Source organism: Bos taurus, chromosome 3 (assembly GCF_002263795.3).
Source record: "Bos taurus isolate L1 Dominette 01449 registration number 42190680 breed Hereford chromosome 3, ARS-UCD2.0, whole genome shotgun sequence".
NCBI lineage: Eukaryota > Metazoa > Chordata > Mammalia > Artiodactyla > Bovidae > Bos > Bos taurus.
The window spans coordinates 116,577,679-116,604,310 of record NC_037330.1 but is presented as its reverse complement, the minus strand read 5'-3'; the positions used below and the strand labels follow the sequence as shown (position 1 = coordinate 116,604,310).

Sequence of the window (26,632 nt, the reverse complement as noted above, 5' to 3'; positions counted from 1 at the left end):
GCTTCCCTCACTGAGCGGCCGCGGTGTGCGATCTGTCTCGTGGGCGTTCGTGTGAAGACTACGGGGCCTATCACATTTATATAAAGTCCGTGAGCTGAAATGGCTCATCTTGCAACAGAGATGATGACCAACAGAAACCTTCCAGTTCTCGGAAAAGACTGAAGTTAATGCTGAAAGCTAACAGTTGTCATGACATGAATTTGCAGTAATGCTCCGGTAACGCTCCTGCATCATCTACTCCAGAGGTCTGCAAACTTTGTAAAGGGCCAGATAGTAACTATCCTAGGCTCAAGGGCCCAGACAGTCTTTGTCAAAACAGCTCAACTCTGCCGGTACAGAACTAACCCATCAGTAAAGTAACTGGTACCAAACTTACCTTCCCACCGTAAAGCTAAGGCTTCCCTGGTAGGTCAGACAGCAGAGAATCTGCCTGCAATGCAAGAGACCTGGGTTTGATCCCTGGGTGAGGAAGATCCCCTGGAGATGGGAATGGCTACCTTCTCCAGTATTCTTGCCTGGAGAATTTCATGGAGAGAGGAGCCTGGCGGGCTACAGTCCATGGGTCACAGAAAGTCAGACATGACTGAGCTACTAACACTTGATCAAAATACATGAAACAATTGCTTTTAAGTAGCAAATGCTGGGCAGTGTAGGGTTCAAATCTCTGATAGAAGATAAATAAAGTAAGCTCTAGAGTCGCCCTAGTTTTCTGCCTGTGGATGAGCACATTTGACCACGGTGCTGAGAGGGAGACCTGACCATGGTGGGCTTGCTGGGTTGAGAAGTAAGAGGTCAGAATCAGGGCAAGATGAAGTGGCCAGAATCTACTGTTCAGGTGCTGGTGGGGAGGCAGCTGTGTACAGAAAGAGCATCAGCTATGTGTATTTACAGCAGCTCCCTTGAGTCTTAGATTGAATACGTGTTGCTGTTCAGTCACTAAGTCGTGTCTGACTCATTGCGGCCAAATGGACTGCAGAGTGCCAGGCTTCCCTGTCCTTCACTGTCTCCTAGAGTATGGTCAGATTCAAGTCCATTGAGTTGGTTATGCTCTCTAACCATCTTATATTCTGCCACCCCCTTCTCCTTTCACCTTAAGTCTTTTCCAGCTTCAGCGTCTTCCCCAATAGGTCAGCCCTTCACATCAGGTGGCCCGATTATTGGAGCTTCAGCTTCAGCATCAGTCCTTCCAATGAATATTCAGCCTTGATTTCCTTTAGGATCGAATGGTTTGATCTCCTTGCATTCCAAGGGACTCTCAAGAGTCTTTTCCAGCACCACAAGTCAAAATCATCAATTCTTTGCTGCTCAGCCTTGGGTCTAACTCTCACATCTGTACATGACCACTGGAAAAACCATAGCTTTGACTAGACAGACCTTTGTCAGCAAAATGATGCCTCTGCTTCTTAATATGCTGTCTAGGTTGGTCATAGCTTTCCTTCCCAGGAGCAAGTGCCTTTTAATTTCATGGCTGCAGTCACTGTCTGTAGTGATTTTGGAGCCCAAGAAAATAAAGTCTGTCACTGCTTCCACTTTTTCCCCTTCTATTTGCCATGATGTGATGAGACCAGATGCCATGATCTTAGATTGAATGCTAAGCTGTACATTTGTAAGTAAAACACTTAAGGAAGAAATTATAATAATTCTACATAAATTCATAACAGGAAGGAACATGAAGCCTTTTATGAACCAGCATAATTCCAACATGAATCCTATGCAAAGACATTACAAGGATATACTACAGAATATCCCTCATAAACATAGAAGCAAAAATTCTTAATATTAATAAAATGTCATTAAACAAAACATAGCAATACATATAAAAGGATAATATATGATGACCAAGAGATCAGGAATGCTTGGTTTAATATTCTAATATGAATCAGTATAATTCATCGCTTTAATAGAACAAAGTAGGAATAAACACATATGATGCTGCTGCTGCCAAGTCGCTTCAGTCGTGTCCGACTCTGTGCAACCCCATAGATGGCAGCCCACCAGGCTCCTCTGTCCCTGGGATTCTCCAGGCAAGAACACTGGAGTGGGTTGCCATTTCCTTCTCCAATGCATGCATACGTGCTAAGTCGCTTCAGTCGTGTCCAACTCTGTGCGACTCTATGGACAGCAGCCCACCAGGCTCCTCTGCCCACAGGATTCTCCAGGCAAGAATACTGGAGTGGGTTGCCATTTCCTTCACCAAAACACATATGATCAACACAATAAATATAGGCAAAAAAGCTTGACACAATTCAGTCCATTGTTGATAGAAATTATCAGTAAACTAAAAATAGAAGATGATTTTATCAATCCAGTAAAGAGCATCTGTGAAAATATTTACAGCTAGCAATATATCTAATAGTGAAAGACCAACTACTTTCCCCATATGAGCAGAAACAAGGTAAGGATTTCCACTCCAACCATTTCTGTTCAATACTTCCATAGTCTCTGTCCGGTGCATTAAGATGAGAGAGGGAAAAAAACTACAATGTTGTGTAGGCCAAAATGTTCCTTTGGGTTTTTCCATAAGATATTACAAAAAGACCTGGAAGAACTTTTGGGCCAACTGAATACATGTAAGCAGGAAAGGTAGTGTGCTTTTCCAGTGGCTCAGCGGAGAAGAATCTGCTTCAAGTGTGGGAGATGCAGGTTCGATCCCTGGGTTGGGAAGATCCGCTGGAGGGAGGCATGGCAACCCACTCGTTTTCTTGACTGGAGAATCCAGTGGACAGAGGAGACTGGAAATCTACAGTCCATAGGGTCACAAAGAGTCAGACACAACTGAGGTGACTTAGCACACATGCACACAGAAAAGAAGAAGTTAAATAGGATTTACCCCCCATAGAAGACATGACTATATACACGGAAACTCACAAGAATTCTACCCAAAAAAGCCACTAAAACTAATCAGTGAATGCAGCAAGGGTGCAGGATATAAGTAAATATTTCTATATAGTAATAACAGCAACAGAAAAGGAAAATAAAAATACCATGTACACTATCAGGCAAAATCTTGAAATACCTGGGAATTATTTTAAGAAAATATAAGATCTGTACACTGAAAACTATAAGACATTGCTGAGAAAATTTTGAAAAGACTTAAGTCGTAGCATGCTCCTAAATTAAAGGCTCCGGTCCCCTCAGATTTGTCAAGTTTATAGATTTCACAGAATCTCAATCAAAATCTCACCAGGCTTTTTGGTGGGAATTGACAAGTTTATTTTCAAATTATTATGGAGACGCAAATATACCAGAAGTGCCAAAACAATTTTGAAAAATCGAAAGTTGAAGACTTACACTGCATAATTTAAAGGCTTCCTACACAGCTACAGTGGTAAAGACACAGTGGTACTCGGGTAAGTGTATCCGTAACAATGAATAGAACGAAAGGAGAGCAGAAATAGGCCCAGACATTTGGGGTCAACTGATTTTTGACAAGTAGCTAGATAATTCAATGAGAAAAGCATGATCTTTTCAACAAATGGTCCTGGAACAGTTTGATGTCCTTATGGTGAAAGATTAACCTTGACTCTTACCTCAGAGCATAAACAAAATCTGATATGAAAGGCCAAAGATATATACATGAAAGCCAAAACTGCAAAGCTTCTAGGAGAAAAAATAGAAAATCTTCAACGAAGTAGGCAAAAATTTTTTACATAGGACTCACTCAAAAACATTCATCACAAGAGGAAAAGCTCGGTTAGTAGAACTCATCAAAATTAAAAGTCACTGGAAGACTTTTAGGAAAATAAAAAGGCAAGTCAGAGACTTGGAGAGAATAGTCTCAAAACGTACTTGGCAGAGGACTTATTTCCAGAACAAATAAAGAAATCTTACGATTAGTAACCAGAAGGTCAGCAATCCAGTAGGCTATGAGCTGAACACTTTGAGCAGACGTTTTACAAAAGAAGGTACAATCTGCGCGCCAACAGCGCATGAAAAGGTGTCCAACGTCAGTAGCACCTCCAGCCATCAAGGAAACAAGCGTGAAAACCCTGTGAGACACCACTGCAAACTCAGCAGAAGAGCCACGTTAAAAACTGGCAACACGGAGGTCACAGTCGGTGACCAGGTGGTAGAGGGAGATGCCACCTGAGTGAGGTCCTCACACTCCCGTCCCGGAGCCCAGGGCTCTGGAGTGTCCCTGACTCGTTCCCTCTCGCCCTTTCTGTGGGTTCCTGGGTGGGTCCTTCAGCAACCAGAGAAGCCAGCACATGGGACTGAAGGCCTGGGCCCTCCCAGAGTGGCTTGTTCCTGCCTTTGTGCCCCTCAGATATGACTCCCAGGCCTGTTGTCCCCACACCCAAAGGCCTCTGACCACAGTTTTCCAGGGCCCTTGGGGATCTCTGACAAATTTCAAGCGCATCATAAGACTCCTGGGTTCAAGATCTCCCTTATAAAAGTTCCTTGTAAAAGTGAGAGATGAGCAAGCCTGTCACTTCCTGAGTTTCTAGAACATCTAAAACCAATAAAATTCAACTGGTTAGAGTTTGGCGAGACATGAACAGGGATTGCCAAGCTTCTTGGCTTTATTTTGAAGCCTGTATTTACTTAGAAAGACTATATATTTTCTGATATTCTATTTTCTACTGTGTTTCTCTTTAGGTCTTACAAAATGATCTTAAAAGTTATTGAGTTTTCAAGAGGCTCTTAGAGTTTGTGAAGGAAGACAATTAACACAATTGCGTTTTAAGCGTTGTCTTCCCTAGAAACCCTATGACTCAACAGACCCTACACCAGGCAACAGCAGCTGTCTCTTCCCACACCGCAGGAATCTGGTGTACAAAAGGAAGCTGAGTGTGGAAACAATAAGTACATTCGACATAGAAATTAGAAGCTCATGTGTGTCTTCAGGGAGTTCCCACGAGAGGGAAAATGTGAGCAGAGTACAGACGATTTTCCCAGGAGAAAAGACCAGGCTGGGGGATTAAAGTAAGATTTGGGTGTTCTTTAGGGAAACTAAAGACCAGAAAGCCAGCAGCTATCCAGTCTGAAACTACAGTAAACAAACTGGTATTCTGCTTCCCCCAGCTTCATGTGTGGTGCAGAAATAGTCCAGAGAACACAGGCTAGGAGTCAGGGGGTCTGTGGGCATACATGCAGACTAGAGTGAATTCTTTTAAACTGTGATTTTCTTCCCATCTATTACCTTTCAATGTTTGTGAAAGTAAAAATACAACTCAAATCAACTTCAAAAGTTGGTGAGAAAATGAAATATCAGTTACACTCAATAAACCAGGGGGGTTGGTCAGACAAAATCATACAAAATAAAGCCACAGACATTTGAAGGCAAGAGTGAAGGCGGATCTCGGCCTTTTTCTGATTTACATCTTTGGTTCTGGGTTTAGAGCTAGAAGTGGAGGTCAAGGTCATGGATCAACCCAAGAACTCTATCATGCCAAGTCATCAATGAAAGTGCTGGATAATAGACACACAGACATTTAAGACAGATGTATAAGACACATAGACACATAAGACAGAGACAGACAGACAGGTGAGACAGACAGGAGGAGGAGCAGAGGGGCTTTCTTGACTAATCAGTACCTTCTCCAACCGAACTCCCAGTCCCTAGGGCTTTCGAGAAGACAAGGTGTTCTTTCTCTTTACAACAAAGACTGGATTTTTTATTTAGTGGTTCCATACTCTGGCAATGTTTAGACACCAAGATGAACAAAAGCATCTTGGAGTAAACCTTCCATCTAGACCCCCACACGTGGACAGGATCTTGGTGGAGCTCCATAGCACACGGGGGCCCCCAAGTCCACAAGCTTCATCTCCTGTGATCATCAGCTACTAGGAAGGTTTAATATTTGGGCAGCTCCTGAAGTCCAAGTTTGAGAAAAGGTAAGGGCTTTTCTCACCCTAGAATCTGGACTCCCCATCCCAAGGAAGGAGGACTTTTGACTCCATGGACAGAGTAGAGCAGATTGCCCTCCCCAGCGTGTGCAGGCTGCATCTGATTCCTCAAAAGCCTGAACCAAAGGGCAGCTTAAGCGAGAACGCACTCAGCTCTGGCTGGCTTGCTGGTCTTCTCCTGCCCTTGGACTCAAGCTCAGACTGGAACTCACGCCATCAGCTCTCCTGTGACTCCAACTTGCCAAGTGAGATGTGGGGCCTTCTTGGCCTCCATACGGACCATACAGACCTTTGTTGGCAGAGTAATGTCTCTGCTTTTCAACACACTGTCTAGGTTTGCCATGGCTTTGATATAGTTAAGGCTGTGGTCTTCCCAGTGGTCATGAATGGTTGTAAGAGCTGTATCATAAAGGAGGCAGAATGCCAAAGAATTGATGCCTTCAAACTGTGGTGCTGGAGAAGACTCCTGAAAGTCCCTTGGATAGCAAGGAGATCAAACCAGTCAATCTTAAGGGAGATCAACCCTGAATATTCACTGGAAGGACTGATGCTGAAGCTGAAGTATTATAGCCATCTGATGTGAACAGGTGACTCATTGGAAGAGTCCTTGATGCTGGGAAAGACTGAGGGCAGAAGGAGAAGAGGGCGTCAGAGGAGGAGATGGCTGGATGGCATCACTGATACAATGAACAGAACCTGGGCAAACACTGGGAGACAGTGATGGACAGGGAGGCTGGCATGCTTGGGTTGCAAAGAGTCAGACACAACTGGGCAACTGAATAGCAACAGCAACAGCCTCCATAACCAGAGCCCCACGTGCAATTCCCTGTTATGTACATTAATCTCATCCAGAAAAATCCCCACAGACACACCCAGGAATAATATTTAACTAGACATCTGGGCAACCTGTTGCTCAAACCAGCTCATAACATTAACCATCACATTATATTCCCCACCTTTGTTGCCCTGCAGTTACTATCTTGTCTTTCTGCTCTGTTTACAAGTAAACTTGCCCAGATCGTTGTCACTCACCATCCCCATTTTCTCATAACTATATATCTATAAATCAATATATACTACTGGCTTTGTTTCTGAGAGAACCCAGAATAAAACAAGTGTGCGTAAAGGATTGTTTGTACTGGAGGTGGTTTTCTTTGGTGGTGGTGGTGATCTTGGGGGTGCTTTTAAAGATGAGAGTGGCGTGAAATGATTAAAAGAAGACAATGAGAATGACATGCTGGCGATACAGCAGAGGATGAAAATCAATATGAAATGATGCTGAGAATGGAGAGGTCGGATGGGCTCCAAAGAGGCTGCCTACAGTCAGAACAGGGGCCCTTCCCCAGCGTACCGGGAAAGGAGGTGGGCGGGATAAAAGAGGACAAGTGGAAATGACGATGCAAGCGAGAGCGCTCCACATGTTTGCTTCTACCTTCTCCAGGAAGAAGGAGGCAAAGTGATGTGTCGAGAGTTAGGGATTGTCTGGGGTCAGAGACTTGAGACAAGTAAAGACCATAAATCTGAGAGAGGGAGATTCCGTCCACACATTCCTGGAGCCTGGGTTTCCACCTCCCTCAAAGCCATAGATCACAGGCAAATATGCCATTAATCCCCATGGCCAGGTTTTTATTAAGTGCAAAGAATTTGCAATGTGATATAAGTTTTATAAACTCTTGAATTGGTCTTTGCTGTATCTGCTTGTCACGCTGCCTCAGGAGCCCAGCCAAGGTTTTGTTCTTGTGAACATTTCCAGACAGTCTTTATCAAGCTAGGAGTTTGGCAAGGCAGGTCCACCTCTGTTCACACATGGGGCAGACAAGATTGGTTTCTGACTGCCAGCAGTTTTTGACAAAAGAGGGGTGTGAGCTGCGCCCTCAATTTCTAATAAGAAGAGCAGTAACGCATCAGTGCATGTGTCCCAAAGACACGTTAATATTCATGCATATTTATTTCATTCCACACACCCTTTCTCAGTGTGACTGGGGCCCTTCTACTGAGAGGTGGGCTCTAGTTTCTCCCCTCAGGTCTGGGCAGGGACTTGTGACCATCCTGAGCGGTGCCGTCTGACAGATTCTGACAATAAGTGATTTCCTATGCTGAGTCACAGGGAATGTGAAGTCACAGGCTTCCCAAGTGGCTCAGTGGTAAAGAATCTGTCTGCCAATGCAGGAGACGTAAGAGACGTGGATTCCAACCCTGGGTGGGGAAGATCCCCTGCAGTAGGAAATGGCAACCCACTCCAGTCTTCTTGCCTGGAAACCCCATGGGTGGAGGAGCCTGGTGGGCTACAGTCCATGGCATCACAAAGAGTGGGACATGGCTGAGCGACTGAGCATGCACAGTAACTCATAAGAAAAGAGATACCACATTGTCCTGTCTCCCCAAACTTCTATTTCTCCTCCTCCTTTCCACCCCCCTCTTTCTCCCCCTCCTTCTCTCTCTCTCTCTCTCTCAATGTCAGGATGTTCATCTCTGAACTCCAGACACCATTATATGAGGAAACCCAAGCCACACAGAGACCAGCACAGAGAAAGATGAGCCCTCTCTCAACAGCCAGCACCCAATTGTTAACCGCACAAAGGAGCCACCTTGAAAGTGAGTCCTCCAGCCCCAGTCCAGCCTTCAGTGACCGTAATCCTAGCTGACACCTGCCTTTGCAACCTCACAGGAGAGCAAAGCTGCTTCTGGATTCCTGATCCACATGAAACCATGTGAGAACACAGTTTATCCTTGTTTTCAGACCCTGAGTGTTGGGGGCTTTGTTTTGCAGCATCAGATGATTATAGCAAACAACTCAGATGAAGTCAACAAGTCTTGCTTGACCATCTACCTCTGTCGAGTTCTTAGTGCCCAGATGCGGTCCAGGGGAAACAGTTTCGGGTATTTGCTTTATAAATACAGCCACACAGCATGCAAGTGTGCTAAGTCGCCTCAGTCATCTCCAACTCTTTGAGCCTATGGACTGCATGTAGCTCTCCAGACCCCTCTGTCCCTGGGATTCCCCAGGCAAGAATACTGGAGTGGGTTGCTATGCCCTCCTCCAGGGGATCTTCCCCACTCAGGGATTGAACCTGTGCCTCTTAAGTCTCCAAGATTAGCAGGCAGGTTCTTTACCACCAGCGCCATCTGAGAAGCCCACCACCACACAGAGTCCTCACCAAATCCCCATTTGTCAAGTGCTGAGATCAGACCTGTTTTACAGATGAGGAAACTGAGGCCCCAAAGTCACAAAGCTGGCAACCAGGAGGCCCAGGACAAGAACCTTTGCCTCTGGGATGACCGTCACAGTCTCCAAAGACATTCCTCCCTGTGCCTCAGCCTCCTTACGTCCACTGGGCCCATCTCTGCTCACAGGTGAAGGATGGCAGTGCCGCCAACTATGGGGAGACCAGCCCGTGTTTCAGGCCAAGCAAGGGGCCCCCAGCTAACACCTCCAGCTCCCGGTCCACTAACTGCCCCACTGCTGGTCCTCCTGCCGAGATGGCTGCTCTGACTTCAGGGCCTTTGTGTCTAAACACAGACCCAGTGGACAGTGGGAGGAAGAGGCCGGGTTCTGCTGGAGGCTGTGGTGCAGAGAAACATAATTGCCAGTAGCCAGCGTGAGGAACTCCACCCGTGGCAAAGGTCATGAGGAAGGAGGCTCGGCATACGCAAAGGCGGGATCGAGCCTCAAGAGTCCCCCTGGAAATTCTCGAGCATCTACCCCCAAAACCAGAGTCTGCCTACTTTCTGCTTTGTGCTCTCACCTACACCTCTGACTTTATGGGGGGCTGTCCCCCACTACCTCTCTCTGAAAAAAGAGTTAACTTACAGCTCCAGTTAATAAAGTTCCTGGGTGTGATAGTGTTTCAACCTACAAACTCCTTTGGAAGTCCTCTAGCCTGCCTGAGTAGGTTTTTCTGGCCACATGTGATTGTTCAGAGCCTCCCAGCTGTGAGAGGCATGAGATGTTCTAAACTGTCTAAATACAGATTCCTTTGAGCAGTTAAAAGATTGATTAGAAATGGTATTGGTGAAGGGTTTTTCACTTGGGCCAATGTTTGCTGCTAAGTCTCCATATCCCTTACCTGCTGTGTCCCTGGCAGTGCATTGATTGATATAATTGGTGTATAGAAATGTAAGTAGTAGCTTTAATGTTTGTAACCTTGGACCCTTGAGTTAATTCTGTTTCTTGTTTTAGCCCATCACACCTTTGCCCTATAGGAATGCAACTTTATCTAATGCTTTTGGAGGGTGGCGCCTGACTAATCACCTTTAGAGAAAAATAAGTTTTCTGAAGAAAGGATCATAAAATGTTAACAGGCCTCCGGGCCAGAAGATAATGCAAATCACCTAAACTTTCGCATATGATAAGTTTGCAGGAAGCCTGGCTTACTGCATGACTCTACCCCTTCCCCCATTATCCTCTATGCACAACTTAAGGTATAAAAACTACTTTGGAAAATAAAGTGCGGGCCTTGTTCACCAAAACTTGGTCTCCCCATGTTGTTCTTTCTCTCACCTTCTGGCTGAATTATTCAGCCTCTTTTCTCCACTAAATTTTCTCACTGAGCTATCCTTATTTAACCACTCTTCATATCTTTAATTAACATTTAAATAAGCTGTTGTTTCCTGATCCCCGAAGCCCTCTCCCCTTCGAATTCCCTGGATCCACTGGGGCTGGACTCCGGCACATAATGCTTCTCCTTGGAGTCATCTGCTTCCAGCAGTGGAAGCTGCTCCTACCTTGCTTCTCCCAGCTTCCTGCCGCCTTGCACCCTTCAGGCCTGGGACCGCTGCGCTTGAGGCTCTCTGGCGGCCTCTGCAGGGATGCCCTCACTTTCTTCCCAGGGAAGGTTTTCCAATGTATGTGCAGTTACACCGATCCGTCCATTTTTCCATCCAGTCATCAACTTCATTCCTTAAAGATGCGCCCTGAAGTTTCTCATCTGTGAATATCAACCTTCCTGGTTTCCCAGTGTTGATCCACCTCTCTGCACTCTTTTTACATTCATTCCATTATTCTCCATGGGAATTTTGGAGAGAGAAATCTGACTGAAGGGTCTGCCATCTTGAACCAGATATTGAAGATTTTCAGTGGTAAGGACACCACTGCAGAGTGACTTAATCCAGGATGCAGAGCTGGATGTGGGCAGCCCTGAGCCAGAGGAGGACAGAGGCTGGAGGGGGATGCCCACGCCCTTTGGATCACACCTCTTGGCCCTCGGTGGTTCTCTTAGAAGGACATGAGGACTTAGCTGCAGAAAGCCCAGCGTGTGCCCGAGGTTAGAAACGCTAGGTCTCCCGATAACTTTCGCCTTTCCACTCTCATGAGAAAGGGTGCGCAGTGATGAAGGCTAAGCATTCGCTGTCCTGAAGGTGCACTTTTCCCACTGCCGGCTGAGGGCTCTGGCCAACAGTAGTTCCCTTAAACAAGAAAGTGGCCCGTGGGGACCTGAGTCAGTGACCTTGGCCTTGGGGAGGGCTGTGGACCTGATGTTCCAGTTGGGAACGTTCAGCTCAGTCTCCCATCCACTCGAATCCACTGGAACCTATGTGTCAGGAAAGCCATGGGTGATCCAGCATCTATGGAACAGCAAGGAGGCCTCCTAGGAACTGACGTGATGTTGTGGGGGCCACGGTCTGTGAAATCCTAGGGCATGGGGGGCTGGAGCCCTGCCCTGCCCTGGGAGACCCGGTCTACCCAGATCCAGGACCGGAGGCTGCATCCCTGACCTGTTGGTCATGCCCTCCTGTTCTAGACATCTGCTGCTCGTCCCAGCCCTGGTCTCCTCAACTATACAAGGAGACCCCAGCACCACTCAGGCTGGCTCAAAGGGCCGTGGTGGGTCTGGCCTTGGTAGTTTTCTGGACAATGTGTGTTATGCTCCCCACAGGTCTTGCTAGGACCATTTGGGACAAATGGCTGGTTTGGAGGGCTTGAGGCTGAGTCCATGCTCCCTGGCCCTGCTCTCAGAGCTTGAATCTCAGACCCAGGGAAGGACCTTCTGTTGGGAGCCCCCCTTCATGGATCACAGCCTTGCCGTGGTGAAGGGGCTTGTATAACTCTGTGAAGCTATGAGCCATGCCGTGCAGGGCCACTCGAGATGGATGAGTCATAGTGAAGAGTTCTGACAAAAGTCTGGTCCACCAGACGAGGGAATGGAAAACCACATTACTATTCTTGCTGCAAGAATCCCATGAACAGTACAAAAAGGCAAAATGATATGACACCGGAAAATGAGCCTCCAATGTCTGAAGGTATCTAATATGCTACTGGGGAAGAGCAGAGGGCAATTACTAATATCTCCAGAAACAATGAAGCAGCTGGGCCAAAGCATAAATGATGCTCAGTTGTGGATGTGTCTGGGGGTGAAAGTGAAGAGGAACTAAAGAGCCTCTTGATGAGGGTGAAAGAGGAGAGTGAAAAAGCTGGCTTAAAACTCAACATTCAAAAAAACTAAGATTATGGCATCCAATCTCATCACCTCACGGCAAATAGAATGGTAAAAAGTGGAAACAGTGACAGATTTTATTTTCTTGGGCTCCAAAATCACTGTAGATGGTGACTGTAGACATGAAATTTAAAGACACTTGATCCTTGGAAGGAAAGCTATGACAAGCCTAGACTTTGTATTAAAAATCAGAGATGTTACTTTGTCAACAAAGGTCCGTCTAGTCAAAGCTATGGTTTTTCCAGTAGTCACGTATGGATGTGAGAGTTGGACTATAAAGAAAGCTGAGCACTGAAGAATTTATGCTTTTGAACTATGGTGTTGGAGAAGACTCTTGAGAGTCCCTTGGACTGCAAGGAGATGAAGCCAGTCCATCCTAAAGGAGATCAGTCCTGAATATTCATTGGAAGGACTGATGCTGAAGTTCCAATACTTTGGCCACCTGATGTGACGAGCCAACTCATTGGAAAAGACCCTGATGCTGTGAAAGATAGAAGGCAAAAGGAGAATCAGGTGGCAGAGGATGAGATGGTTAGATAGCATCACTAACTCAATGGACATTAATTTGAGAAAACTCCAAGAGACAGAGGAGCCTGGTGTGCTGCAGTCCACGGGGTCATAAAGAGTAGGACAAACTTAGTGACTGAACAACAGCTCATATTCCAGGGATCACTCTTAGTGTCTTACATGAATGTTTCTTTTCATTCTGACTACAATATTATGAGGCAGGAACTATTATCAGTCAACAATTTTATTCAGATAAACAGAGACAATAACCTCAGAAAGGTTAAGGGTCATGCCCAAGGTCACTCATCCAGAGAGGATGAGCCGACAGAGCCCATGTTCTAACCACCACACACACCTGCATAAGGCAGAGGGGCTCGGGAGGGGTTTCTTTTTAAGGTCTGTGATGTGTTTCCCAAACACACAAATAATGCAAACTGTCCTTTCTAGAGTCATAGGATTCTATGTCACTTTTTCTCTTCTTTAGTTTCCAAATATCCCATTAAACTTTTTAAATTTAATAGAGTTAATAGTAAAGGCCTGGGGGCTCCCCTGGGGGCCCACTGGTGGGGAATCTGTCTGCCAATGCAGGGTTCAACCCCTGGTCCAGAAAGATCCCACAAGCCATGGAACGACTAAGCCTATGCCTCACAACTCCTGAGCCTGTGCTCCGGAGCCCGGGAGCTGCAGCTCCTGAAGTCCCCGCATCCTGGAGCCTGTGCTCGGCAACAGAAGTCACCACGATGCGAAGCCCGTGGACCACAGCTACAGAGCAGCCCCTGCTACTCACAGCCGGAGAAAAGCTTGAGCAGCACCAAAGACCCGGCACAGCCAAAAATAAATAAATAAAATTTGAAAAACCAGTAAAGGCCTCTGTGAGCCCCAGTTCATCTGTGCGTCCCCGGAGATTGCAGAGCAGATTTCTGCACAATTTGGTGATGGATGCGCCTTTGTGCTGGAGAATGAGAACTATGGTTCTTAATCCCAGTGACTGTGCCTGTGTGAGTGTGTGAGTGTGAGCGCGTGAGTGCGTGAGTGCGTGTGCCTGCATGTGTCCTGGGTGAGCATAGGAGCTGGATTTGGGGTTATTTATTTTGGAAAGACTTTCCAGATGATTCTGCTAGTCACATCCATTTTGCTTGAGAATGATTTGTTTAAATTTATTTTTAACATTAGAGTTAACCTTCAATGCCACTATACCTAAGTCTACTAGCTGAGCCATCCACTTGTTCTTACTACAAATGAAAAACCTTATGTTTAATTTTCCCCACCCTGTTATCAAAGTCAGTTGTGCTCATTCAGGAATATTTAAAAGATACAAAGGAAGCAGAAAGAAAAAAATACAAGAAGTACCATCACCACCATTTATACTTTGGTATAAATGTCCTCTTGGTCTTTTAAACACACATAAATAATGACAGGTCTGTGTTCAGTACAAACAAATAACTAACCCAGTATCTTTCTTTTTAAACTTCAGTCAGTTCAGTCACTCAGTCGTGTCTGACTCTTTGCGACCCCCACGAATTGCAGCAAGCCAGGCCTCTCTGTCCATCACCAACTCCCGGAGTTCACTCAGACTCATGTCCATCAAGTCAGTGATGCCATCCAGCCATCTCATCCTCTGTCGTCCCCTTCTCCTCCTGCCCTCAATTCCTCCCAGCATCAGAGTCTTTTCCAATGAGTTAACTCTTTGAGTGAGGTGACCAAAGTACTGGAGTTTTAGCTTTAGCATCATTCCTTCCAAAGAAATCCTGGGGCTGATCTCCTTCAGAATGGACTGGTTGGATCTCCTTGCAGTCCAAGGGACTCTCAAGAGTCTTCTCCAACACCACAGTTCAAAAGCATCAATTCTTCGGCACTCAGCCTTCTTCACAGTCCAACTCTCACATCCATACATGACCACAGGAAAACTTACTATGTCATAAATCCTTTCCATTTTACTAATGTATTGGGAAATCTGCTTAAAGGCTTTATAGTATTCTATCAAGAGCATTTGCAATAATTTTTTCACTTATCCTATTGGATATTTCAGGTATTTTCCTCCCTCAAGTTTATTATTATAAAAATGCTGAAATGAATCTATGCCTATTTTTTTTAATTGGTTTGGTTTCAAGAGAAGAAATTATTGACTAAAAGAATATGAATATTTTTCAATCAAAATGTGTTGCAAAATTTATTTCAAAAATTTTCAAAATGATTTATTTTCTCTCCTATTGGAGAAAATAGTGCATTGAAGTGCCTGTTTACACACCCACTCTCTGGCTTTGGGTGATCTGAAGTGCAGAGGAAAAAACCAACAACTTGCTCTTTTAAAAACTTCACATACAACAAGATGCCCATTGTGGATCAAAATGCCCATCCAAATATTTCAACAGGGAATCTCCCTCCCAAGCCACAGGTTTATAGTATTTGAATCAGGTGAACTGAAGCAAATCTGAGAAAACAAACAAACAAAAAAACTAGGTTGAGCTGCTATTTAAATTATCCTAAATTTTATTGATGAAAACAGTTTTCTCTCTGCATGACTCATCAATGGCTTTGCTCCCTAAAAGGTGTGGTTGAGAGACAGAACTGAACTGCAAGCACAAGTTCAGATGGACTACAGGGCTTTCAGACGCTGAACCTGAGGTCACCTGGGGACGTCAGCCAGCCTGCCTGCCAGCCAGGCTGTAGGACAGAAGCTCCCATCCAGACAGAAGGAATCCCACCCAGAGCCCTTAGGAACTGTCAAATTGGTCAAACATTCTTCACTCTTAACATGTGAGGAACGAAGCAGGGTGGGAAAGAGTCAGAAGTATTTAGAAGTATTGAGTGCTGGCCTTCAACAGGAGGAGGTAAAACATAGCTTCAGTAAAGGAAATTGACACCATCTCAGTTCAGTTCAGTCACTCAGTCATGTCGGACTCTTTGTGACCCCATGGACTACAGCATACCAGGCTTCCCTGCCCATCACTAACTCCCATAGCTTGCTCAAACTCATGTCCATTGAGTCAGTGATGCCATCCAACCATCTCATCCTCTGTTGTCCCCTTCTCCTCCTGCCTTCAATCTTTTTCTAGCATCAGGGTCTTTTCTAAGGAGTTGGCTCTTTGCATCAGGTGTCCAAAGTATTGGAGCTTCAGCCTCAGCATCAGTCCTTCCAGTGAATATTCAGGACTGATCTCCTTTAGGATGGACTGGTTGGATCTCCTTGCAGTCCAAGGGACTCTCAAGAGTCTTCTCCAACACTGCAGTTTAAAAGCAGCAATTCTTCAGCACTCAGCTTTCTTTATGGTCCAACTCTCACATCCACACACGACTACTGGAAAAACCATAGCTTTGACTAGATGGACCTTCGTCAGCAAAGTAATTTCTCTGTTTTTTAATATGCTGTCTAGGTTTGTCATAGCTTTTCTTCCAAAGAGCAAGTGTCTTTTAATTTTGTGGCTGCAGTCACCATCTGTGGTGATTTTGGAGCCCAAGAAAATGAAATCTCACACTATTTCCATTGTTTCCCCATCTATCTGCCATGAAGTGATGGGACCAGATGCCATGATCTTAGTTTTCTGAATGTTGAGTTTTAAGCCACCTTTTCCACTCTCCTCTTTCACTTTAATTTTTTCAGGTGAGACATCATCTCCCTTAAAAAACACTATTTGGCTGTGCTGGACCTTAGTTTGACCCTGGATCTTCAGTTGCCACACTTGGTATCTTTTATTAATAGCTGCAGTACGCAGGGTCTAGTTCCCCGACCAGCATTGAAGCTGGGCCCCCTGCATTGAGAGTGTGGAGTTTTAACCACTGGACCACCAGGGAAGCCCTGAGACCATTTCCCTTTTTTTTCAACAAACAAAATGTGAGAAGGGATCCAAAATGGAATACAGTGACAAACTCAAATGACAAATGAGAAAGCTGAGATGAAACAACCCAGCATCAATGAACACACCCAGTACCGATTTTGGGTTTCTAATTGTCCATTAAAGGAACAGGGATTCTTGGAGAAACAGATGACACCTGAGCTGGCTCTGGGAAGGTACAAGATTAGTCAGGAACATTCTGTGGTGCCAGAAAATAAGACAGTGATCCAAATACAATGGTTCAGCTCAGTTCAGTCAGCTGTGTCCGACTTTTTGCAGCTCCATGGACTGCAGCATGCCGGGCTTCCCTGTCCATCACCAACTCCTGATGCTTGCTCAAACTCACGTCCATAGAGTCGGTGATGTCATCCAATCATCTCATCCTCTGTTGCCCCCTTCTCCTCCTGCCTTCAATCTTCCCCAGCATCAGGGTCTTTTCCAATGAGCCAGTTCTTCCTATTAGGTGGCCAAAGTATTGTAGTTTCTGCTTCAGCATCAGTCCTTCCAATGAATATTCAGGACTGATTTCTTTTAGGATTGACTGGTGGAGTCACTGCCAAAGCAGGAGTGAACTTGAAGGATCACCAGTGACTAAATATGGGATAAATTGGACAATAAAAAGATTACATGATAGTCATGGATTATAATCCCTAGAATAAATTAAATACCCAAGAGCCCGTACTATTACAAAGAACAGAACAAATAAAGTACAGTTCTTACAATGAAATTCCAATTAATACATGTAGAAACATGCATTCATGATGAAAATAGAAGGTCCTTATTTGAGTAACACATACTATTAATTGTTGCAGTCAAAAAGCATTCAATGGAAAACAAATTTGGTGAGAAATGGGCGTTTACATAGTCACGCTGTAACTCCCCACCAGATACTTCTTTCAAAGGGAGATATGCTAACAACAGTAAGCAATCTGGCAAAGACACTTTAACCAAGTCGAAGTGCCCACTAGTAGTACTGAGACACGTGGACCTCCTGCACCACTGTTATAATGCATGGAGAAAGGCATGGCGTTTCCTATGGGGCATCCTTGAGAGAAAAATACAGAACATCAGTCTCATCATGAGAAAACATCAGGCTAGTTCAAATAGAGACACAGTCTAAAAAATAATGGATGCCTGAAGTTCTTCACTCGCATTGAAGTCATAAAAGACAGACTGAGGAAGTGTTGTTTAGTGGCCAAGTGGTGTCTGACTCTCAAGACTCCATGGACTGTAGCCCACCAGGCTCCTCTGCCCATGGGGTTTCCCAGGCAAGAATACTGGAGTGGGTTGACATTTCCCCCTCCAGGGAATCTTCCTGACCCAGGGATCGAACCCACATCTGCTGCATTGGCAGATGGATTCTTTATTGCTGAGCCACCTGAGAAGCTCAGTTAATAGTGTTATGTCAACATTAATTTCCTGGGGTTGACAGCTGTACTATAGCTTATGTCAGAATATTTGAAGAAGCTGGAAGGACAGAGTATACTAGAATTTCTGTACTATTTTTGCAATTGTAAGTCTGAAATTCTTTCCAAAAAAGTAAAAAAAAAGGGCATGCTTTTATAGGGTTTCAAAACTTTTCATTGGGAATTTCATTTATAAATCACTTATTGAAAGTTTAACAATACTTAAACCTTCATTAGGTCACGTAACTTGATCTCTTTAAACAAACTAGTAACATAGAGCTTATGGAAATAAAATGAGCTATGGAAGGAACTATTTTATGTTTTTAATTAAAATATAGTTAATTTACAATATTGTATTAATTTCAACTGTACAGCAAAGTGATTCAGTTATTGACATACTCTTTCAGATTCAGGAACTGTATTTTAGTGTTGAGCAGTAGAGCCAATAGCTAATAGGCATCAAAAAAAAAAAAAAAAAAAAACCTCAACATGTTGACTATTAAGAAGTTGCTGCTACTGCTGCTGAGTCCCTTCAGTCATGTCCGACTCTGTGCTACCCCATAGACGGCAGCCCACCAGGCTCCCCGTCCCTGGGATTCTCCAGGCAAGAACACTGGAGTGGGTTGCCATTTCCTCCTCCAATGCATGACAGTGAAAAGTGAAAGGGAAGTTGCTCAGTCATGTCCAACTCTTAGCGACCCCATGGACTGCAGCCTACCAGGCTCCTCTGTCCATGGGATTTTCCAGGCAAGAGTACTGGAGTGGGGTGCCACTGCCTTCTCCAAATTAAGAGGTTAAGTTGAAATAATTATAGAAATCCTTGATATGCTGTGTTGTGCTAAGTCACCTCAGTTGTGTCCAACTCTTTGCGACTCTATGGACTGTAGCCTACCAGGCTCCTCTGTCCATGGAGTTCTCCTGGCAGGAATACTGGAGTGGGTTGCCATACCCTCCTCAAGTGGATCTTCCTGACCCAGGGATCGAACCTGGATCTCTCAATTCTCCTGCACTGGCAGGCAGACTCTTTACTACTAGGGCCACCTGGGAAGCCCCCTTGACATGCTACCTTGATTTAAAAAGAACTCCAACTAGCATTGTGGAGAAGGCAATGGCACCCCACTCCAGTACTGCCTGGAAAATCCCATGGATGGAGGAGCCTGGTAGGCTGCAGTCCATGGGGTTGCTAGGAGTCGGACACGACTGAGCGACTTTAGTTTCACTTTTCACCTTCATGCATTGGAGAAGGAAATTGCAACCCACTCCAGTGTTCTTGCCTGGAGAATCCCAGGGACGGGGGAGCCTGGTGGGCTGCCGTCTATGGGGTCACACAGAGTCAGACACGACTGGAGCGACTTAGCAGCAGCAGCAGCAACTAGCATTAATAGGAATACATTAGCAGAGACTAATTGAAAATCTCCCCAAAGCATATATTTAGTCAAGGCATTTTCAGAAACATACCTTCGATTTCCTGCAGCTGAATTAATAAGCAGGTCAATTAGCTATTCCAATTGAAGGCCAGCTTCAGTTTCATGGATAATTAAGCCAGAGCTAGCAGATCACTCAAGATGTAAATTGTTGATCATTTCAGAATGAGCTAATTAAGGGAATCCTCCAGTTGACTATGGGTTTTATCAGAAACTGAAGGAATAGTCAAGTCAGGATTTTAATCACATTTAATCCCTACCTCTATGAATTTAAATCCTGCCTGCATTTAAAACTACAGATGATTTCCATCACAAAGCTTCCCCTAAATCTTCTCATTCAGGGTAACATTTAACATTTTAACATTCTGTAATTTTTATATCCTTTACCAAATCCCCACAAAGATGATCTAACAGAATAACAGGGAAAATTCTCCATGATTACTGGGAACTAGGAAAAGGTAACCATCCAAATTCCTAAATTCAGTCCACAGGTTACAAAGAGTCGGATACAACTTTGGACACAACTTAGCAACTGAATAAAAACAACCAGAAAAAAATAATGCAAGGGAAAAGGTGAACCATCCCACCATTTACATCTTCCAGAGGGGGCTGTGGATTATGCTGGTTGGATGCATAGGGACTGAATTTCAGCCCTGCTGAAGCCTGATCTGGGGCAACCTCAGCCTATAATACCTGCCTAGAGAGAGGTGGCAGGGGGTGGTGGCGAGTGGGGGCAGCTCCCTGCACAGAGCAGAAAATTCTGCTGCATCAGCTCCTGCTGACCTTTGTCATCTGGCAGTGGGAGTTAAAGACTCAGAGCCCCCAGCCAGCTGATGGCCCCCTGGGAGGGAGGGTGTCCCCCCCAGAAGACTTGCCAGTTTTGTGCCACTTTCCATTACCTGCAGTTTCTACCTTTCATATTAAATTACATTAAATCTACCGAAAAGAGAGACCAAGGATTATGAAATTTCCCATTTTTTAAATCTGGAATAGGTTTCTGTCAGGATAAAATAAATAAATAAAAAAGCATTGAAAACTCACTAGTTTCTGCAGATGAAAAGATGAAACCAGTTGGCCTATTCAGGGAAATTGAGTCTCCATGAAAGAGAGACATTTTAAGATATAAGAAAGGTTTAAAAAAAAAAAAAAAGAAGCCAAAGCTAAGAAATTTGATACATATATATTGTAAATGAGATATGAGGAAGTATTTTTTTCTTCATGATCAATTTACTGGTGCAATTGGAGAAAAAGAGCATTCTCAAAGTATTATATACCCAGCTAAACTATCAATAAAGAATAAAGGCAAAATGAAGACTTGGTAACATTCAAGAAATCAGAATATTATCTTCCATATGTCCCAAAACGTGCTTCAGGATTTGTTGTTGTTGTTAAATTGCTAAGTCCTGTCTGACTCTCTGTGACCCCATGGACAGCAGCACATCAAGCTTCCCTGTCATTCATTATCTCCTGGAATTTTCTCAAATTCATGTTTATTGAGTTGGTGATGCCATCCAACCATCTCATCCTCTGTCACCCCCTTCTCCTCCCACCTTCAGTCTTTCCCAGCATCAGGGTCCTTTCCAGTGAGTCAGCTCTTCACATCATGTGGCCAAAGTACTGGAGTTTCAGCTTCGGCATCAGTCTTTCCAATGAATATTCAGGGCTTATTTCCTTTAGGATTGACTCGTTTGACCTCCTTGCTATCCAAGGGCCTCTCAAGCAGTCTTCTCCAGCACCACAGTTCAAAAGCATCAATTCTTCAGCACTAGGCCTTTTTGATGGTCCAACTGTCACATCCAGTGTACAATCCAGTAGTACATGGCTACAGGAAAAACCATAACTGTGACCATATGGACCTTTGTTGGAAAAGTGTTTTGGAATAAAATCCAGCAAAATCAAAGAGGTATCCGAGGGAAAAAAAATTCAAGAATCAATGGGAATAAACCAGAAGTACAAAGAAAATAAACTCCAGGTACTGACATGAAGACAAATGACATATGGAGTATGAAAATGCAACCCACACCATCTAAGAAGGTATATATGCATTATATATATATCTAAAAAGAGCTCATCGTTGGAACATATGTGAAGCTCTTAAAGTCAATAGTAAATAAACCAATCCAACAGTAAGATGGGCCAAAAAATTGGCAAAAAATGATATCCAGTGACCGATAAATATATGAAAAGATGCTCAACTTCATTGGCCCTTCGCCCAAATCAAAAACACTGTGAAGTTTCTTTACACTGTGAAGAATAAATCAAATAATATTTTTAAAAACACACAATACTAACTGTTAATGAGGGTGTAAAAGAACTATAACTTTCATACACAGTTCATGGGAATGTAAATTGGTAAAAAAACAAACAAACAAACAAAAAAAACACTTTGAAAGGCTCCATGAGTTAAACAGAAACCCTTGTATCAAGAATTTGGAATTCCAGATCTTGGCTCTCCTTGCTGTTTACCAGGAGTGTGTGCATCGGGAACTCCTCCACAAGAAGCCTGGTGTAGTGACACCAGCAAGAAGCAGATGGCACACTCAGGCTGGGGAGTGTAAGAGACTCCCAGGCTGCCACCTGTGGGCTAAGCCTTTAGCTGAAGTCCAGTTCCCTCGTCCAGCAATATGTCTCATCACCCCCAGGGAATCCAGGCTGCCCATTGAAATCTCAACTTTAGACTCCACTGCATTACAGATCGGAGAAGGCAATGGCACCCCACTCCAGTACTCTTGCCTGGAAAGTCCCATGGATGGAGGAGCCTGGTAGGCTGCAGTCCATGGGGTTGCTAGGAGTCGGACACGACTGAGCAACTTCAGTTTCACTTTTCACTGTCATGCATTGGAGGAGGAAATGGCACCCCACTCCAGTGTTCTTGCCTGGAGAATCCCAGGGACGGGGGAGCCTGGTGGGCTGCACCACCAGGGGTCGCACAGAGTCGGACACGACTGAGGCAACTTAGCAGCAGCAGCAGCAGCAGCATTACAGATCCCGCTTTCACTAGGGGGCGGTGTAACGGTTCCACTGGAATTGAGGCTACCATCATTTTGGGCTCCCCATGCCAGCGGCCAGTAAAGAAAGGAATTACTCTAGGAACTGACACCTTGAGCCATAGTGTTCTTTGTGGCAGGGCTGTCCTGTGCATTGTGGTCAGCATTCCTGACCTCTGTGACCTCCACCGCCAAAGTGGAGGTCCAAATATCTCCAGACATTGCCTAATGAATCTTGGGGGCCAAAACTGCTCCTGGTTGAGAATCACTGATTTAGGGTATCATCCTCAGCTGTGGGGACGTCCAGGTTTTGGACAATTAGTTGTGACAGTCACACAATTTCATTGGATTTGTTTTATGATCTCCTCCTCTACTGAGAAGCTAATCCAGGCAAGGTTAGGACTCCAGGTCAAAGGTCTCAAAACGGCTTTCATGTTCAAGGCTACTTTCTCAGACAACCGCAGGCCCTTCCCAGCTCGAAAGGTGGTTTTTCCTGTAAGATATATAAATGACAAGGTTTATGCGTTCTAATGGAGAAGGCAATGGCACCCCACTCCAGTGTTCTTGCCTGGAGAATCCCAGGGACAGGGAGCCTGGTGGGCTGCTTTCTATGGGGTCGCACAGAGTCGGACACGACTGAAGTGACTTAGGAGTAGTAGTAGTATGCTTTCTAATACCTTTTAAAAATATTTGAGACCACTTAGTATTGAGGAAAGAGAATGGGCTAGAATCAGAGGGCGGGTAGAACCTGGGCTGAGTCATTGCCACCATGTAGGGTTGAGCTTCTGGGGGTGGGGGACAATTTCCTTAGACTGTAGAACAGTACCCGGCCCTGTGAGCTTCTCGGCAGGACTGAACGGCCTCACACTTGTAAAGCATCAGAAAAGCCTCACCTGATGCTTCTCTCCTGGTTGAGGTTGGGCTTCTATTCATAGTTACCCCTTTTCTCCTTTTAATATGCTGTTTCTCCCTCTCATCATGGTGGGTGAGAAACAGCTCAGCGGTGGCCAGCTGCCGCATCAAGTCTTGCTCGTGCTTTTGAACCAGGAAGAACTGACAGCTCCACATGACTGAGACAGGTGTGAGACCTTCATCAACTTCTCCTGAGTGAAATGACCCCCAAGGGTACGGATGGGTGTGGTGCGCTGGAAAAGCAGGCTTTGCAAAGCCTCAGGATCCACGCAGCCCAGGTTGGCCAATGACTGTTGTCTTGGCCCCATTTCTGTAGAGTTGACTTAAGTCAGAAGCCAACTGAAGAGCCTTGTTTCAGGGCCTGTTCATGAGAAAGCTGTTTGGGAAAGGCAAAGGGGAGTCAGGGAGCTAGAACATACGTGTGCAGGTAACACACACACAGACACACACATGCACACACATGCACACAGTCTCACATACACTCAAGTTTCTCATACAGACATACACACCTACACATGGGTGTACACCCGAGCACACTCAAGTTTCTCACGCACACTTTGCACTTACACATAGGTGTACACACAAGCTCACACACATACAGCTTCTCACATACACACACGCTTCCTCATGCTCGCACAAGGCTAACACACATCCGCACACTCACTGACCCACACACAGGCTCTCATGCTGTTGGGCCGCACGCCGCAGGCCTGTCACTGCCCAGTCGCCAGGCTGAAGCAAGAGCCCACAGACAGTGACAAGGGACCTCGAGTGTCTGCTGGACGGGGGTCCTTACACGTCTGGAGCTGAGTCCCTGGAGCGACTCCCCAGCGAGGACAGCACTCGACAGGCAGGACCTGGCAGCAGTCTTCACCCCTCGGGGTAGGGGGAGGAGGAGGCTGACTTGCATAGATGGAATTGATGTCAGGTGGGCTCCTCGGTTGTCATGGAAACCAGCAGCTGGGTCACATTCCCTCAGGTTAAACATCATGGCAGTGGGGCAGGGAGCAGAGTTTCGCCCATAATGAACTAGCCGGTGGAGCCATCTGGCCTAAGGGTTAGAATTAGCTGGGGTTGGGGGCAGGCTTGTTCGGCCCGGTAGGAGCAGGTGGAGCAGGGGCTAGGTGGGAAGGGGCGTACAGAGAGCCAGAGAACAGCCAGCCCTAGTGGCCCGAAGGCGCACGCGCTCACACACTCCCACGCAGCTCTCAGCCCATCAACACCCAGCTCGCTCTTCCCGCTGTGACTCAGGGCTCCCATGATGTGCTTGGCACTGGGCTTGCTCCGTCCTCCAGCCGCCTCATCCCGTGATGAGTCACAAGCCTCGTGTTTGTGTCGCTGCTTGGAGGAGCTGGGCTTGGTCCAGGTGTTCTCTTGGGCGGCTGGGGACGTGCGGGGGAGGAGGGTGGGAGAAAAGCAGGGTCACCCTGGACCAGGGATGGAGAGCGGAGTTGTGAGTGGAGGAGATGCCCGCTGGCGCCCAGCCTGGGGGCCTCCAGGGGCCCCGCCCGCAGCGGGAGCAGAGGCCAGGGGCGGGGGCCGCCTGCTCCCCACCGGAGGAGGAAGCAGCCTGCCTCCCGCAGGAGCCGGGTTAGATGCTGCGGGGAAATCTGACGTGGAAGGGCGTCTGCCCCCACCCACCCCCTCACCGGCTCCGGCTCCGCTGAGGGAGCTCAGTCAGAGCAGCTTTAGAGACGTTTTGCTTTGAGCCGACGTGGCATTCAGAAAAATCCCAGCGAACAGGATGTTTTAGTAAATAAATGTCCTCTCCTGTGATTCAGGAGGGCCTTTATCTGAGAGATGTTGATAAGGATCAGGAGGAGCTGAGGAACGGTAATGCTGTCTCTGTTTCTTCAGCGTAGTGGTTAATTTTTTTTTTTAATGGCAAAAGGCAAAGAAGAATATTTTAGCCGCCAGAAATGCATGAACTTAGGAAACTGCTTCTCTAAGGAGCTTAGATCCCGTGACTCGCGGAGGGCCAAATGCAACTGAGACGCCCTTCCCAGCAGACCATCTGTGCCGCATGTGGGGGCCTTCTGGGTGAACCTGGCAGGCGTGCCTCCCGAGCCTAACGAGCAGGGAGGCCTCCCACCAGGTTCAAGGTTCAAGGGGAAGGAGCCCCTGTAGAGGCCTCCTCGAGGGGTGCAAAAACCAGTTCCACAGCCCCGCTTGTCCTTCAGGAACTACAGGAAACAAAACCCAGATCGCTCAGAAAGGGGTGGGCTCAAAGCGGGAACTGAGGCTGCGGGCGCACAGAGGCGGGGCTCCAGGCACTCACCTGGGACGGCTCAGAGTGGCCTCGGGTGGCGCTGGGGAGGGCGGCCCGGTGGCTTGGAGTTGGGGCCTTCGTGGGACCCTGGGCTCAGATTTCATTCAGGGAGCGCCTGAAAACCAGACTCAGGCCTGACTCAAGAGTGGGTGGGGTGCGGGGCACCCAGGGGTCCTGGACCAGCCTCGGGTCTCCCCCAGCACAGAGGATTGGCGGGGGGCAGGGGGGCAAGCTGAGGGTCGATCCTCCTGGCCAGGGGCCTGGCCTGGGGCCAGGTGCTCCACACCTGTGTCCCCTACAGATGCAGAGAGCAGTCACCTGCCCTGTCCCCGTGGCTGCATGCAACTGCATGACCTGCAGAAACCCTGCAGCCCACGTGCAGACCCTGGTTCAAAGCCGAGGTCGGCACAGGGCCCCCTTAGCAGTCCTTAAAGTGAACCTGAGGTGGGGCCTCCACTGAACCCAGGAGGGAAGCCAGGTGCGCAGTCTGGGTGGAACCTTCGGGCCGGGCCTCCCCTGGTGCTGCCCTACGCCCTGTCCAGGGAGGGCACCCATGTGGGGGGTGCTTGGGTGGGAACAGAGCAAAGGGTTCGTGGGAAGAAAAGGAAGGAGCCAGATGAAGTGAGTTTTGGTGAATCATGTCTGCTACCCTTCAACTTTCAGTGGGTGGTCTTCAGCATGTGTGTATGCACACAGCATGTGGTGTCACGCACACACAGTGATACGGGCTCCCCAGGTGGCGCAGTGGTGAAGAACCTGCCTGCTGGTGCAGGAGATACCGGAGACAAGGGTTCCATCCCTGGGTCAGGAAGATCCCCTGCAGCAGGGCATGGCAACTCAGTCCAGTACTCTTGCCTGGAGAATCCCATGGACAGAGAGCCTGGTGGGCTACAGTCCACAGGGCCGCAAAGAGTCCGACACGACTGAAGTGACTAAGCATGCATGCATATCCTCATATATTTAAGTTTAAATGTATTCTAAATTTGGATGATGCCAGAGTGGTTCAAGGG

General features: G+C 46.4%; 1 long non-coding RNA gene across 1 annotated transcript; it reads right to left on the bottom strand.

Moving 5' to 3' along the window:
- Positions 1–19,360: 19,360 nt before the first annotated feature.
- Positions 19,361–24,575, bottom strand: LOC101906731 (uncharacterized). The gene is made up of 3 exons (XR_234146.5): positions 24,150–24,575; positions 23,335–23,729; positions 19,361–22,934 (listed from the first exon to the last, which is right to left on the bottom strand). It is a non-coding gene; the product is annotated as an uncharacterized lncRNA (long non-coding RNA).
- Between the last annotated feature and the right edge of the window lie 2,057 nt (positions 24,576–26,632).